The sequence below is a fragment of the Montipora capricornis genome, chromosome 3 (genome assembly GCF_036669925.1).
Source record: "Montipora capricornis isolate CH-2021 chromosome 3, ASM3666992v2, whole genome shotgun sequence".
Taxonomy (NCBI): Eukaryota; Metazoa; Cnidaria; class Anthozoa; order Scleractinia; family Acroporidae; genus Montipora; species Montipora capricornis.
The window spans coordinates 70,776,866-70,789,365 of NC_090885.1; the positions used below are offsets into that span (position 1 = coordinate 70,776,866).

General features: G+C 38.1%; 2 protein-coding genes across 2 annotated transcripts in view; one reads left to right on the forward strand and one right to left on the reverse strand.

The window, feature by feature from the left end:
* LOC138043885 (uncharacterized) overlaps positions 1-12,500 on the reverse strand; it is a 49,819-nt gene that overhangs the window by 5,762 nt on the left and 31,557 nt on the right. The gene's annotated exons all lie outside the window — the stretch shown is intronic.
* LOC138043880 (uncharacterized) overlaps positions 1-12,500 on the forward strand; it is a 30,162-nt gene that overhangs the window by 4,673 nt on the left and 12,989 nt on the right. The window contains exons 2-7 of the mRNA XM_068890374.1: positions 259-3,270; positions 4,201-4,410; positions 4,961-5,073; positions 5,455-5,486; positions 8,130-8,216; positions 9,431-9,511. The gene's annotated coding sequence lies outside the window, so the exon portion shown is untranslated. The remainder of the gene's footprint in view (positions 1-258; positions 3,271-4,200; positions 4,411-4,960; positions 5,074-5,454; positions 5,487-8,129; positions 8,217-9,430; positions 9,512-12,500) is intronic.

A 12,500-nucleotide genomic window follows, 5' to 3' on the forward strand; every position in this document is an offset into this window, starting at 1 on the left:
TTTTCGTGGAAGAATATTGGCCCTGGGTAGGGGGAATTTGCAAATGTCTTGGTACGAATGCCCGGGGGGTTCCCCGGGGTCAACCCCCTGGGATGACCACTGATAAGTGCATAACGAGTGGAACTGAAAAGTTGTTTCTCTAAACAGGTAAAACAATCGGTGACACATAATTTTCTTGAAAAAGTCCAAGCGTTGGATAATTTGTGAAGAATTAAATAAGAGCTGGTTGAAAAAGTTTTCTTCACTTTTAATTTTCAGTAATAATCACAGGATCAAACCTGGGCGTCATTTTGCTTCTTCACCAACAGCAAGCGACATAAAAAGCGCACAAGCTCATGCACTGCAGTCACACAGGAAATGTTACCCATGACCTTGAGTGGCCTTGACATGTTTTTGTATCCTTCTGCAGCAAGATGATGTCACTGCATTCTTTCAGCCAATCAGAAAGGAGATAGTGAGCTCAATGTATAGTATTATTTTAACATAGAAACCTCCAGACTTTGTTCATATGAAAGCGTGTTGTATACTTGTGTTTTATTTTTTCCATCACTGTACGGTGGTCAGTTTACATTATCCACTCCGTTGATAAACCAATTTTTTTTATTTTGTTACATTGTTATCTAAATGTTGTTTTTATACGTACATGCACAGGGAATGATGAGGAACTTGAGGAATACCTTGTTGAAGATAACAACATTGAAACTGCACATGGTGCAGCAGCAGGTTGCTTGGCCCCAGCATCGTCCATATGTAGTTCTCCAGGAAGGAGCAAAGCAGTACTAGATAATCATGATTCATTTACAAGTCATGCCCTTGTGGAACTTAATTCTGTTCTCAGGCCTTAAACTTGGGCAAAAATCCAAAGCCACCAAGTTGAAGATGAGCTCCTCTTGGACAGACTTGAGGAAATGGAAAACAGGGAGGCACCCAGTGTTCTGAGTGAGTTAAGAGACGGGTCTCGGGTCAAAAACCCGACGGCAACCGCTACGTGACCTGACACTGACGAAAAGAAAATCATTTTGTTCAGTTTTGCTATGAATTTTCTGTACCAGAAATCATCCTGAGGTATCAAATGTCAAACATTTTTAGACTCCCGAAAGTCAAACCTTTATCTGTTTGCCCAACAACCCCCCACCCCCCACCCACCCCCTTAGCTTTACAAAGTGCTGCAGCTGCAGTTAGCTCCCCTGAAAATTACATAACCCCTTGCCAAAAGTAATTAATTGGAACACTGGGCACCATCATCATTTCCCCAAAGCTTTAACAATCTCCTCTATGAGGATGCTCAGATACACTATGACGACAGTATGTTGCTAATTATGGCTTTCAGTGTTAGACATAAACTCTCTGGGACTGCTATGGATGATCTAATACAACTCATATCTCTTAACTGTCCAGAAGGTGTAACTACTGTCAAAAACTTGAGAGAATTTCAGACATTCCTGCAAGCTCTGCAACATCCCATTGTCAGACATTACTATTGCCCAAGAAAGGGATGCCAAGTTTACATTGGGGTCAACGAACCTGGAAGCAAAGATACATGCTTTTTATGTAATGAGCCTCTTTCACAAGACAATTTCTTCTTGGAGCCCACGGGCGTTGCAGCACTTACACGCGCGTAAATTGGGTGCAATATGGCGGATTTCCACGCAAAATCCACGCAAAAAACACATGTGTTAATTTTTACACGATCTTTTACACGCAGACTTTTTACACGCAAATTTGAGTGCATTTTACGGTGACTGATTTTGCTTATAAAAATACACGCAAGTTGCATGTGTTTCTTTACAACAGCAATTGTGGCTGATGTAAAATTAGAAACCGACACTGTGGAAAAATGTCTTTTCGCAGTGAAAGAGAAAACAACTTACTATACACGTTCTCTTACTACGATCATGCTACGATCGCGAATGTCAGGTTTTGTAATCAACGATTTACTTGGCTGTTGGCTGAAGTGCTACTTTACATGTAAGCAGGCGCTCGGATGGACTTAGTACACCGTTTTTTTTCCAGACTTGCAATACGTGCTTAAAACATGGTTCGAGTTCATGTAAGAACATGTAAATATTTAAAAACAATATTCATTAGGTCAAAAAACCTGGAACACTTTTAGCCCAGATAACATAAATGTGCCTGGAAAGTTTGATTTACGCTAACAAATTAAAGCCACCCGCACCCGAGTTAGCGCGATGTTCGAGTAAACGAGGATTCGAGATCTCAGGACTAGAAAGTTCGATTCGCACTCGTGAGTGTCACTGAAGACCACACAAGGTTTTTAAAAACATCTGCCTTTATTCTAAAGTTACATGTAACTTACAACAATAATCGTATATCTACACGATGTCTAAATTAGCGTCAAGCTTCATGATATGTAAATTCCTTAGTTGTTGCTAAAAAATTACAGTACGTTATTAAACTTAGATACAATTTCACTCCGAATTTGCATGTTATTTGGGATACGCCGTCTGCTAAAAATATACAATTGGAAGGAAAAAATATAGCTTGGAAAAAAGGAAAAGAGAAGGTAGATCCAGCCAGGATCTCGTCGGACGTTAAGGACTATGTGGAAAGATTTTATCCCATAGCAGTGGCCGACATGCATAGCGGTGGCGCGAGTGTTGTAGAGCCATGGAAGAGTTTCTACGTAGGCCACTTTGCAGAAAAAAGCAAAAGAGACCCGTAAGAGCGCATAGTAAAACATTTAATTTTTCTTTCTTTTTTCTCTGCAATAGAAACGACAATGCAATGAGTTGGCTTAAGTATATTGATAAATATTATTGCTGCGGAGCGACCGTAGGGAGCGAGCAGCAAAATAATCAGGATTTAAAGGAAATATATAAGGGGCGACGAATTCTCGAATTCATCACTTTTTACCACAATGCTTTGCATTTAACCACATTTTTTTACCAGAATTCATTGCATTTAACCAGAGTGCACTGCACTAATTTTTACCAGACTGCAATGCGAGAGCGTGCATCGTTCGCTTCCCAGATTCAGAGTTTTCTTTGTAGCAAATTTTCTACAGCACTGTTAGAGGTCTTAACAAATTTAAGACACGCAGGAGTCTTTCAGATGAGTACGATGGTTAACTTGGGGATTGGATTTCAAATCAAGAGCCTTTGACTTGTCCAGGCGTTAAACTTGACGAGAAGATTAGCATTTGCTCTTTGACCCGGCAACACAGGAGATATACAAATTCCAGCTTGCTAGAAGATGATGTGAAAGTGAGAAAATGTCATGCCACTTTGCAGAAAAAAGCAAAAGAGACCCGTAAGAGCGCATAGTAAAACATTTAATTTTTCTTTCTTTTTTCTCTGCAATAGAAACGACAATGCAATGAGTTGGCTTAAGTATATTGATAAATATTATTGCTGCGGAGCGACCGTAGGGAGCGAGCAGCAAAATAATCAGGATTTAAAGGAAATATATAAGGGGCGACGAATTCTCGAATTCATCACTTTTTACCACAATGCTTTGCATTTAACCACATTTTTTTACCAGAATTCATTGCATTTAACCAGAGTGCACTGCACTAATTTTTACCAGACTGCAATGCGAGAGCGTGCATCGTTCGCTTCCCAGATTCAGAGTTTTCTTTGTAGCAAATTTTCTACAGCACTGTTAGAGGTCTTAACAAATTTAAGACACGCAGGAGTCTTTCAGATGAGTACGATGGTTAACTTGGGGATTGGATTTCAAATCAAGAGCCTTTGACTTGTCCAGGCGTTAAACTTGACGAGAAGATTAGCATTTGCTCTTTGACCCGGCAACACAGGAGATATACAAATTCCAGCTTGCTAGAAGATGATGTGAAAGTGAGAAAATGTCATGCCATGCTACTCGTAAGAACCTGTAAGAGCCGAAAATGGATGTGATTTTGACCATTTGCTTCAAAATAAAAAAATCGAGATAACAAATCGAGATAACAAAACATAAATTATGTATTGCATCGTACTTTGCAGACGAGGACGTGTATCGTCGTTTTGTAAAGTTTGTAAAGCATAATTATGTTTGTTCATTCATTCATGTTGTGGCGGGCAGAGTCTTCTTTCCTCTTCCTGACGTATCTAGGAAGATCGAAAGAGACTCTGCTCGCAGGGTATACATGTACTAGTATACAGTTTTAAAATAATTAAATTATACATGTAGTTTCATGATCACCCTGACTTTCTCACGTGCTATTTCTGTTTTTCAATTTAGACACCAACTTTCTGGAAAAACTCAACTATCACTTCAACAGGACCAAATCTGACCCAGAAGCAATTGAAGATATTTATGATGGCGAACTGTATCAGATGCTTTTCAAAGAAGGAGGTTTCCTGTTGGTGTAGCAATTGTGCGTTCTTCAGGTGCTAGTGTCTGGCCAGTTTATCTCACAATAATTATTAATGAACTGCCATCACTGGAAAGGTTAATGTACATGGCTTGTTTAGCATAATCAAGCACTCTACTATTAGACTAGGATTCCTACTCACTATTTGGTTATATATAATAGATTTATATTGTATTTCAGTTAGATTAAAATGTACCATTTATGCGACTAGATATTATTAACAAAACAATCCAATCTGTTTTATTGAGTGCTATCAGCTTCTTCATTGAGGTTTACCACAAGTACACTTAAAGAAGATGCATAATGAAATAAAATTTTGCATTTTGACTGTAAAATGGAAATTTTAGAGTAAATGGATAGAAATATAAAATTGGCAACCAAGCTTTATGATCTCGCTACTTAAACATTTAAGTCAGTCACCAGTTTGCTCCTTTTTGAAGAGGTTTAATATAGTTTTGGACCCTGGAACTGTATAGTATACATGTATTTGTTTGATGCACTTATTTATTTACATAACCAGAATTGGTTCAGGTAACCAAACATTCCATGATCATACAATAATTATTTGACTTCTCTTAATAGTATAAGCACTTAATATCTACTTATTTAATATATTTTTCTTCTCAGATCGAGCCGTAAAAATCGTTTGTTTGCTGGACTTTGGTTTGGGAAAGGAAAGCCGCACGTACCAACATTTCTAAGACCATTTTCCCTTTCAATCCAGGGGCTTTTCTCTAGTGGTAAGTGTGTCATTCTTCTTACCACGCACAATCACCCAAATATACATACAAAATAAATTAATGCAAGCTAAATATGTTGGGAAAATGCAAATCTGTAGCAGAAAATTACAAGGACCTGCAAGGTTCACAACTTGAGCTGTGGCTTTTAAATCAAATTACATCATGCACATATATTAAGTAACGTGATAGTAACTTGTTGGAACTTCTCAAGAGTAATTGTTTACTTTATCTGTTGGTTATTCTACAATTATTGTTATAGCAATACAGTGTAAACATGCCCTTGATCGAGACCCATTTAAGTGGAGTCATGCCACACAATCTGTTTATAAGTAACTCTTGTTGATTTCAATTTTAATATTTTTCTTTATTCTTTTCTCCAAGGATTAACTGTCCCTTCACCCACAGAACAGGAGGTACGAACACACAAAGCCATTCTCCTTGATGTTGCTGTTTATGCACCAGCTTGTGCCATGTGGCTATGTATGAAACAGTTTAATGGTTATTTTGGGTGTGGCAAGTGTAAAGAGCCTGGTAAGCAGCTCATGATAGGAGTTGGGAAGAAGAATGTCCAGGTACATATATTGCCACATATGGCATGTACTAAAACCCGGAACACCGAAACGAAACCACCGGAACGAAACCAGTGAACCACCGAAACACCGGAACGAAACCACCAGAACCACCGAAAAAGCTATAAAATGTTGAACAAAACGATCGAAACAGCCTCGACGCATTTTGCCTAAAAGATAGAATCTGGAATCCAAAACACGGAATCCGGAATGGGCATTATTAAAATGCTTACAATCTTCCTATTATCTTAGCCTTTATTACTATACATTTGGTTGTATAAGTTAGTGCCCAGGGAAAAAATCATATATTGATTGAAAGGAAGCTGTGAGCTGTGACTAAAATTGTTAGCAATCTATCATGCAAACTTAAAAAAGACAACTGATGGCTACCAAAAGTGAAAACACGTGAATCAAGTAAACATTTCCGAGGGCTACAATTCCGCTGTTATTTTCAAATATCTCGCATTGTTTCCAGATAATGCAACAGATACTCGTGACATATCTTTTCAAACATTCAATAGTCTGCTAGTGTCCTTCTGCCAGTATATGCCGAATATAAAACATCTGATAAAACATGTAAGACTGTTTCAATAATGCATCATGGAAACAGTAAAATAACTATATATACATCTGTTTTTATTCTTGCCTTACTTCCTAATGTTCTTTTTTAAGTCCGGATTCCAGACTCCCGATTCCGTGTTCCTCCCTTTATGGCTGTTGTACTGGAGACTTCAGCAAACATCCATCCAGCCTAACTCATAACCAAATGTTTGCCCAAGTACATCCAGACGGATAATTTGTCTCCAGTATAAAGACGGCCATTGAGGCTGTTTCGATCGTTTTGATCGAGTTTTTATAGCTTTTTCGGTGGTTCCGGCGGTTTCGTTTCGGTGTTTCAGTGGTTTCGGCGGTTCCGATGGTTTCGTTTCGGTGTTCTGGGTTTTAGTACATGCCGCCACATATATCCTTTCTATGAAGAACATGCCATTAACCCATTGGGACATGCCCCAGTGCATGTGCATGAGGAGATGAAAAAGCAAATAAAATATGATAAACCTGATATTTGTTTATATTAGCAATCTTCAGTTGACTGGCGCAACAAAAATAGTGTATACGGAGTTGTACTGTTTTATCATAATGAAATTGTTTCAAAGTGAATTGAAGCTTGTTAGGTAGCAAATTCAGTTGGCACGAAAAAGTACACATGCAGCATTTTCTTACTGATTCTACAAATTGTACATGGCCATTTCTGCTTGTGACTCTGGTGTCATTTTCATTTGATAGCTGAGAATTTTTTCTTGCCAGTTGTGAGGAATATACATGCAACAAAGTACAGTGTATCTTTTATGTGGTTCCATAATAAGTAATCAATCATTCAAATCATTGTTGTTCACTTTTTCTTAACTTTTTAATTCTAATCTTGTGTAATTTTATTTTCCAATTTAATTAAAGATCTGCCCACATTAGCCTCCATTCCATGTTAGATCCAATCCAGCAGTGAGAATTCGAAAATGGTCCATTAAGGACAGTACCTACTAATTTAAAGGTATTTTTGCCCCGGTTTATGATTATGGAGAAAATGTAGATCTTAACGAGTGTCATTGAAATCCAAAAAGAAAATTGGGAGTAACCACGCATTTTTAAAGATAATTGATAAATAATATTAGTAAAGAGCTTTAAAATACAAAGCAATGTATGGCGTTCTGTCTCAAGTTGAAGCTTAATGATCTCTCAAAAATGCATGGTTACCCCCAGATTTCTCTTTGGATACCAAGAGTACTTACTAAGATCTACTATTTACGTATAGTTTTAAACCGCGCAAAAATATCCCTGTATTAATAAGCACCACCCATAGGAAATCCGACTATCTCGAGATGCCCAGAACGTATGCGCAATAATAATAGTAGGCGCCGTCCTTAATACGCAGGCATTGCTTTCGTAGAAAATGAGGCTTTTCCTGCAAATTTCCCCCTTGGTCGAGCTGTTTAATAAATCGAAATTTGTTCTTCTTTTAAGCCACCGCTAAATCCTTTATCGACAACGGAGCTAACTGCTCGATCTAACACTTCTTTAAAAGAAGGTCTCTTTGCCATTTAGCCTGCGTAGTGAGTGATTTCAGCGAGCGAAAAACGAGTCCAGCAAAAGCGAATAACTTTCTCTGATTTATTCGCTTGCTACTGGGGATACATTATATTGACATGAGGGACTGAGGTGTCAATCAAAAATTCCGAGTCGTGCAATCAGAGATCCCGTTCGTGGACTAACGGGAGTTTTCATAATTAAGGGGTTTGTCCGCAAGCGTTTCCTTCTCCTCTCCTCCCCTCTCCCCCCCCCCCTCCCCCCATTTTTTTTTTTTTTTTGCGCTAGCCCTATTTCCGCGCGGCCAGGAAAATGAATTCGTTTCTCGCCCGCTGGAGACGCTTGCTACGCAGGCTACTGAGCCATCGGTGCACGATTTTGTCAATTCCGACATGCATTTTTTTCTAGTACATAGAGCATCTGCCATTAAGGAAACAAGTCCATGCCATGACTCAGCGAAAGAAAACAGGAGCAAGAGAAAGCCAAAGTAAAAAAGTAAGTGATTTGTTTATGTTTTGCAAAGGGCTAGGTTAGGTTTTTTCTGGGGATGGCCCTTTGAAAACTGGAAAATCTTGCAACTGACTGAAGTAAAAAAAAAAACCTGAGCTTCTCAATAGAGCCAAAGTAACATTGCTTGCAATAACTCTCTTCTTTAAGTACTCTGTGTTACATGTATAGGGGGTAGGGGTCTGAGGAGAGAAAAATATAAATAATGAGGACGCCTTAAGGACGGTGCGTTCTTACTTAAAGGTTCTTTTTCGCGATTTATGAATATGCGGGAAAAGCAGATCTTAACAAATGTTATTGAAATCCAAAAAGGAAATTAGAGGTAGCCTCGCCTTTTTTGAAAATAAATAATCAACAATATATGTAAAAAGGTTTAATATACAAAGTAATGTATCGCGTTCTTTTCCAAATCGAATCTTAATTATCTCTGAAAAATGCTTGGTTACCCCTAATTATTTTTTCGGATAACAACAGCGCATCGGTGGCTCAGTTGGTTGAGCACCGGGTTGTCACGCGGGAGGTCGTGAGTTGAACTCCGGCCGGACCAACACTCAGGGTCTTTAAATAACTGACGAGAAAGTGCTGCCTTTGTAATTACATCTGCAAATGGTTAGACTCTCTAGTCTTCTCGGATAAGGACGATAAGCCGGAGGTCCCGTCTCACAACCGTTCAATGTTCATAATCCTGTGAGACGTAAAAGAACCCGCACACTTGTCGCAAAGAGCAGGGCATGTAGTTCCCGGTGTTGTGGTCTGTCTTCTGTGGTGTATCATGGTTGGGAGGGTAAATGCTCGGAGAAATTAGCTACACCAAGCTACTCTAAAAATCCGAGGGTAAATAAAGATGTATGATATGATATGATATGATATGATATGAAGAGCAAGTGCTAAGCTCTGCTTTTTCCGCATCGTTGTAAACCACGCAAAAATATCCCGGTATTAGCAAGCGCCATCCATAGGCAACCCAAATATCTTGGTATGCACAGAACGAATGAAGTCCCCCCTTCCTTTAAAATTAATTTTAAAGCTCTTTTTCAGGCTTTCATGAAAACAAACAAAGAAGCGAAAAACTGCCCCTTGTCATACGGCGATCTTTTTGGAATGCATTTTTGTTTTAAAGAGCTAATTCATAGGTGGTAAAGTCAGTGAGGGTTAAGGCTTGTTTTTATGAGTATCATTTAGCCATTAAACTATTCTTTCAGGCACTGCTTTCTTCGAATCTTCGGAGTTGGAGCCTGATGACGATGATGACATTTCTAGCTATTCTGGACAAATGAAATCAAGTATGTATTTAACGTTCTCGTCTTTATAGCCGTTTACAAGCCTTGCTGATCTCGGTATGCCAACAGATAGTTTTTATCTCGCAAAATTGTGGTTTTTTTAAGAGAACTTACGGTGACCTAGCTGGCCTTTTTGTAGGATGTAGAGGCCTGAAGACCGCTTTATTCCTTTCGCCATCTTTTTTGCGGGAGTATCTCGTTCGCGATGTAACATTAAGATGTATAAATCATTAGAGGGATTTTTCAGAAAAGATCGCCACCCGAAAATAATGGAGAGGGAACGGAGCATCAAGAAAATCATTGCATGTTATGTTGAGTTATTTGGAGTGCATGGTCTTTCAGGTACATGCGATGGGTAAAAAGATATTGTTAATATAAATGGTCAAAGACAATGGAAATAGTAGTAGTTCCCTTATTTTTATCGCAGATCATCCTTAGTTTGTAACACTTATGAACACAATTTTCAATATTTAGTACTTAGTATTTATAAATTCAAGCACAGATTTTTAGGTAGTTGACTTTAGGTAGTTCACAACTGCAACGCTTAATGGACGTTCGGTGCCTGGGATATGTCCAGGGGCTTCTACGTGGAGGCCGGCCAGCTAGCCAACCCCTCAACCGAGTAACACTCCAATGGCCAGCAATCCCGGTAATACACCTTATTCCAAAATGGCCACCATTTTAGTATTCTTTTGTTTGCCTCCAAATTAGCACTTGTTGCCTCGTTCTTAAGCTGAAAATTGTAAACATTATTTGACCTTGAACGAGGCAACAAGGGCTAATTTGCCAATTCATTATTAAAACAAAAATGGTCCACTTCTTGTAAAATTAGAAAACAAGAAAAAACTCGCTTGAAGAATAGCTAGCAGACCTGGCGCCGTTATCATCCTATAGAAAAATAAAAATAAAAACAAAAACACGCAACTCGCGTAATTTAAAACGTGATGTTTTCTCACTTCTGGAAGAGTTTGTCAGCTTGACGAGGTTTGAAGAGAATTTACTCCATCGAATGTCGACAGACTTCAGATTACAGTGGTAGTTTAATCGACCGATCGCAACGTTCATGACATTCACTAAAATAACTGTGTTATGATTTCCGTAAATTTATAGTATTTTTGACCGTCAACGGGAGTAAAATGTAAGCATCGAAGGAACGAACCCATTCGAATTCAGAGGTTATTTTTCCATGCTTGAATAAAATGTTACTCTGAAACAGTCATTTACGATTTATAAAAATTTTCTGGTCCTACAAAGCGAGACAATTTTCATACATGTGCGTTAACTGCGTTGATTATATGCAAATTCCAATCGGGCCAACGGCAGCGTTTCACAACTTCATGACATTTGACAGAAGCGCGGGTGGTAGAAGAGCGTTCTACACAAGGAAGAAAGAAATAAAACAATGCTACTGTGTTAACTTGCTGTTGAATCTGATTTTCTATTAAGCGAGATGTGGACAAACGTTAATAAGTTTTTTTGCAACACTAATCGAAGTCGCAAAGAGTGTGGCCGACCGCCGGTGCGCAGCCCGCATTGTTTTCTTTCACTTGAATAAGAGTTGAATAACGATTAGATCACATGACTGTATTTGGAATTCTCGTCCACAAAATCTTGATGTAAGTTGTAACTGCAACTTCTAGTGGTCAGGTGTAAAAACTGGTCGTCTCTGTTACATTGTTTAATTTGAGGTTGAAGTCAAAACGAAAATCATATTCAAGAATCAAAATACTACGAAGAATTAGTTTATATCTATGCTTTTACTTGTATTTTGCATAATTAAGGATGGTGCCTACTGTTGTTATTGCGCATACATTTTGCGCATCTCGAGATAATCTGGTTTCCTACCGGTGATGTTTACTAATACATGGATATTATTGCGCGACTTAAAACTATCCGGAAAAAGTAGATCTTCGTAAATACTCTTGGTATCCAAAAAGAAAATTGCGGGTAACCAGGCATTTCTGACAAATAATTAAGCTTCAGTTTGAGGAAAAAACGCCATACATTGCTTTGCATTTTAAAGCTTTTTACAAATATTATTCATGAATTATCTTTGAAAAATGGGTGGTTACCCCCAATTTTCTTTTTGGATTTCCATAACACTTGTTAAGATCTACAATTCCTGCATAATCATAAACCGGAGCAAAAATACCTTTGAATAGTAGGCACCGTCCTTAAATACATCTGATTATTCTTTATAAACAATCTAATTTCGGGCTAGCTCGTCAGACCTACGGGCTAGTAACCTCAAGTAACAGCTTGCCCGAAAGGCAACCTCATCTTTTCATTTTCGTCTCACCCTGCAATGGTTTTTCGAATCCTTCAATTATAACTGGTGACACTGAGTTATCGTCCAGATCTTCTTTTCCTGATACAGTCCAAGTGCCTATATATTTTAGAACTAACAGTTGGTTTCGAGTCTAACCTTTAAAACACTGCAGTGCGCAAAAAAGGAAAATACATGAACTTCGTCAAAGACACGAGAAGTAATTACAGATGTGTTAAATTTGTAAACCTTTCCATGAGCTCCCTTGGTGTTCTCCAACGAATGCTCTACGTTCTTTTAGAAATGATGAATCACATTGTCATTGAGAAAAAGCAACAACACTATATAATAAAATATGTAAAAAAAAAAAAAAAATCTAGCCATTAGAGAGGCATATTTTATCTTTAGTCGTTGAAATATAATATTTGGGATAGCACAGACTTAATAAAACCTTTTTTTTAGTTGATTCATTTGTAAATACAGTATACAAGTGTATCACTCAATTTCAAGTAGCCAGTTGTTAATTACCTATACTTAGAGAGATTTACAACTGTATTCAAAGACAAAGAAAGTTTCCATTATACTATTAATATTATTATTTTATCGTGTAGCTCATTTTGATATTGTTTTCTTCCAATTGACATAGAGGAAAGAAAAAGAATGGTCTCTCTCAGGAGATAAAGTTCGGACTAGCGAGAAGGAATTGTGTTTAAAACTAAGAGTAAG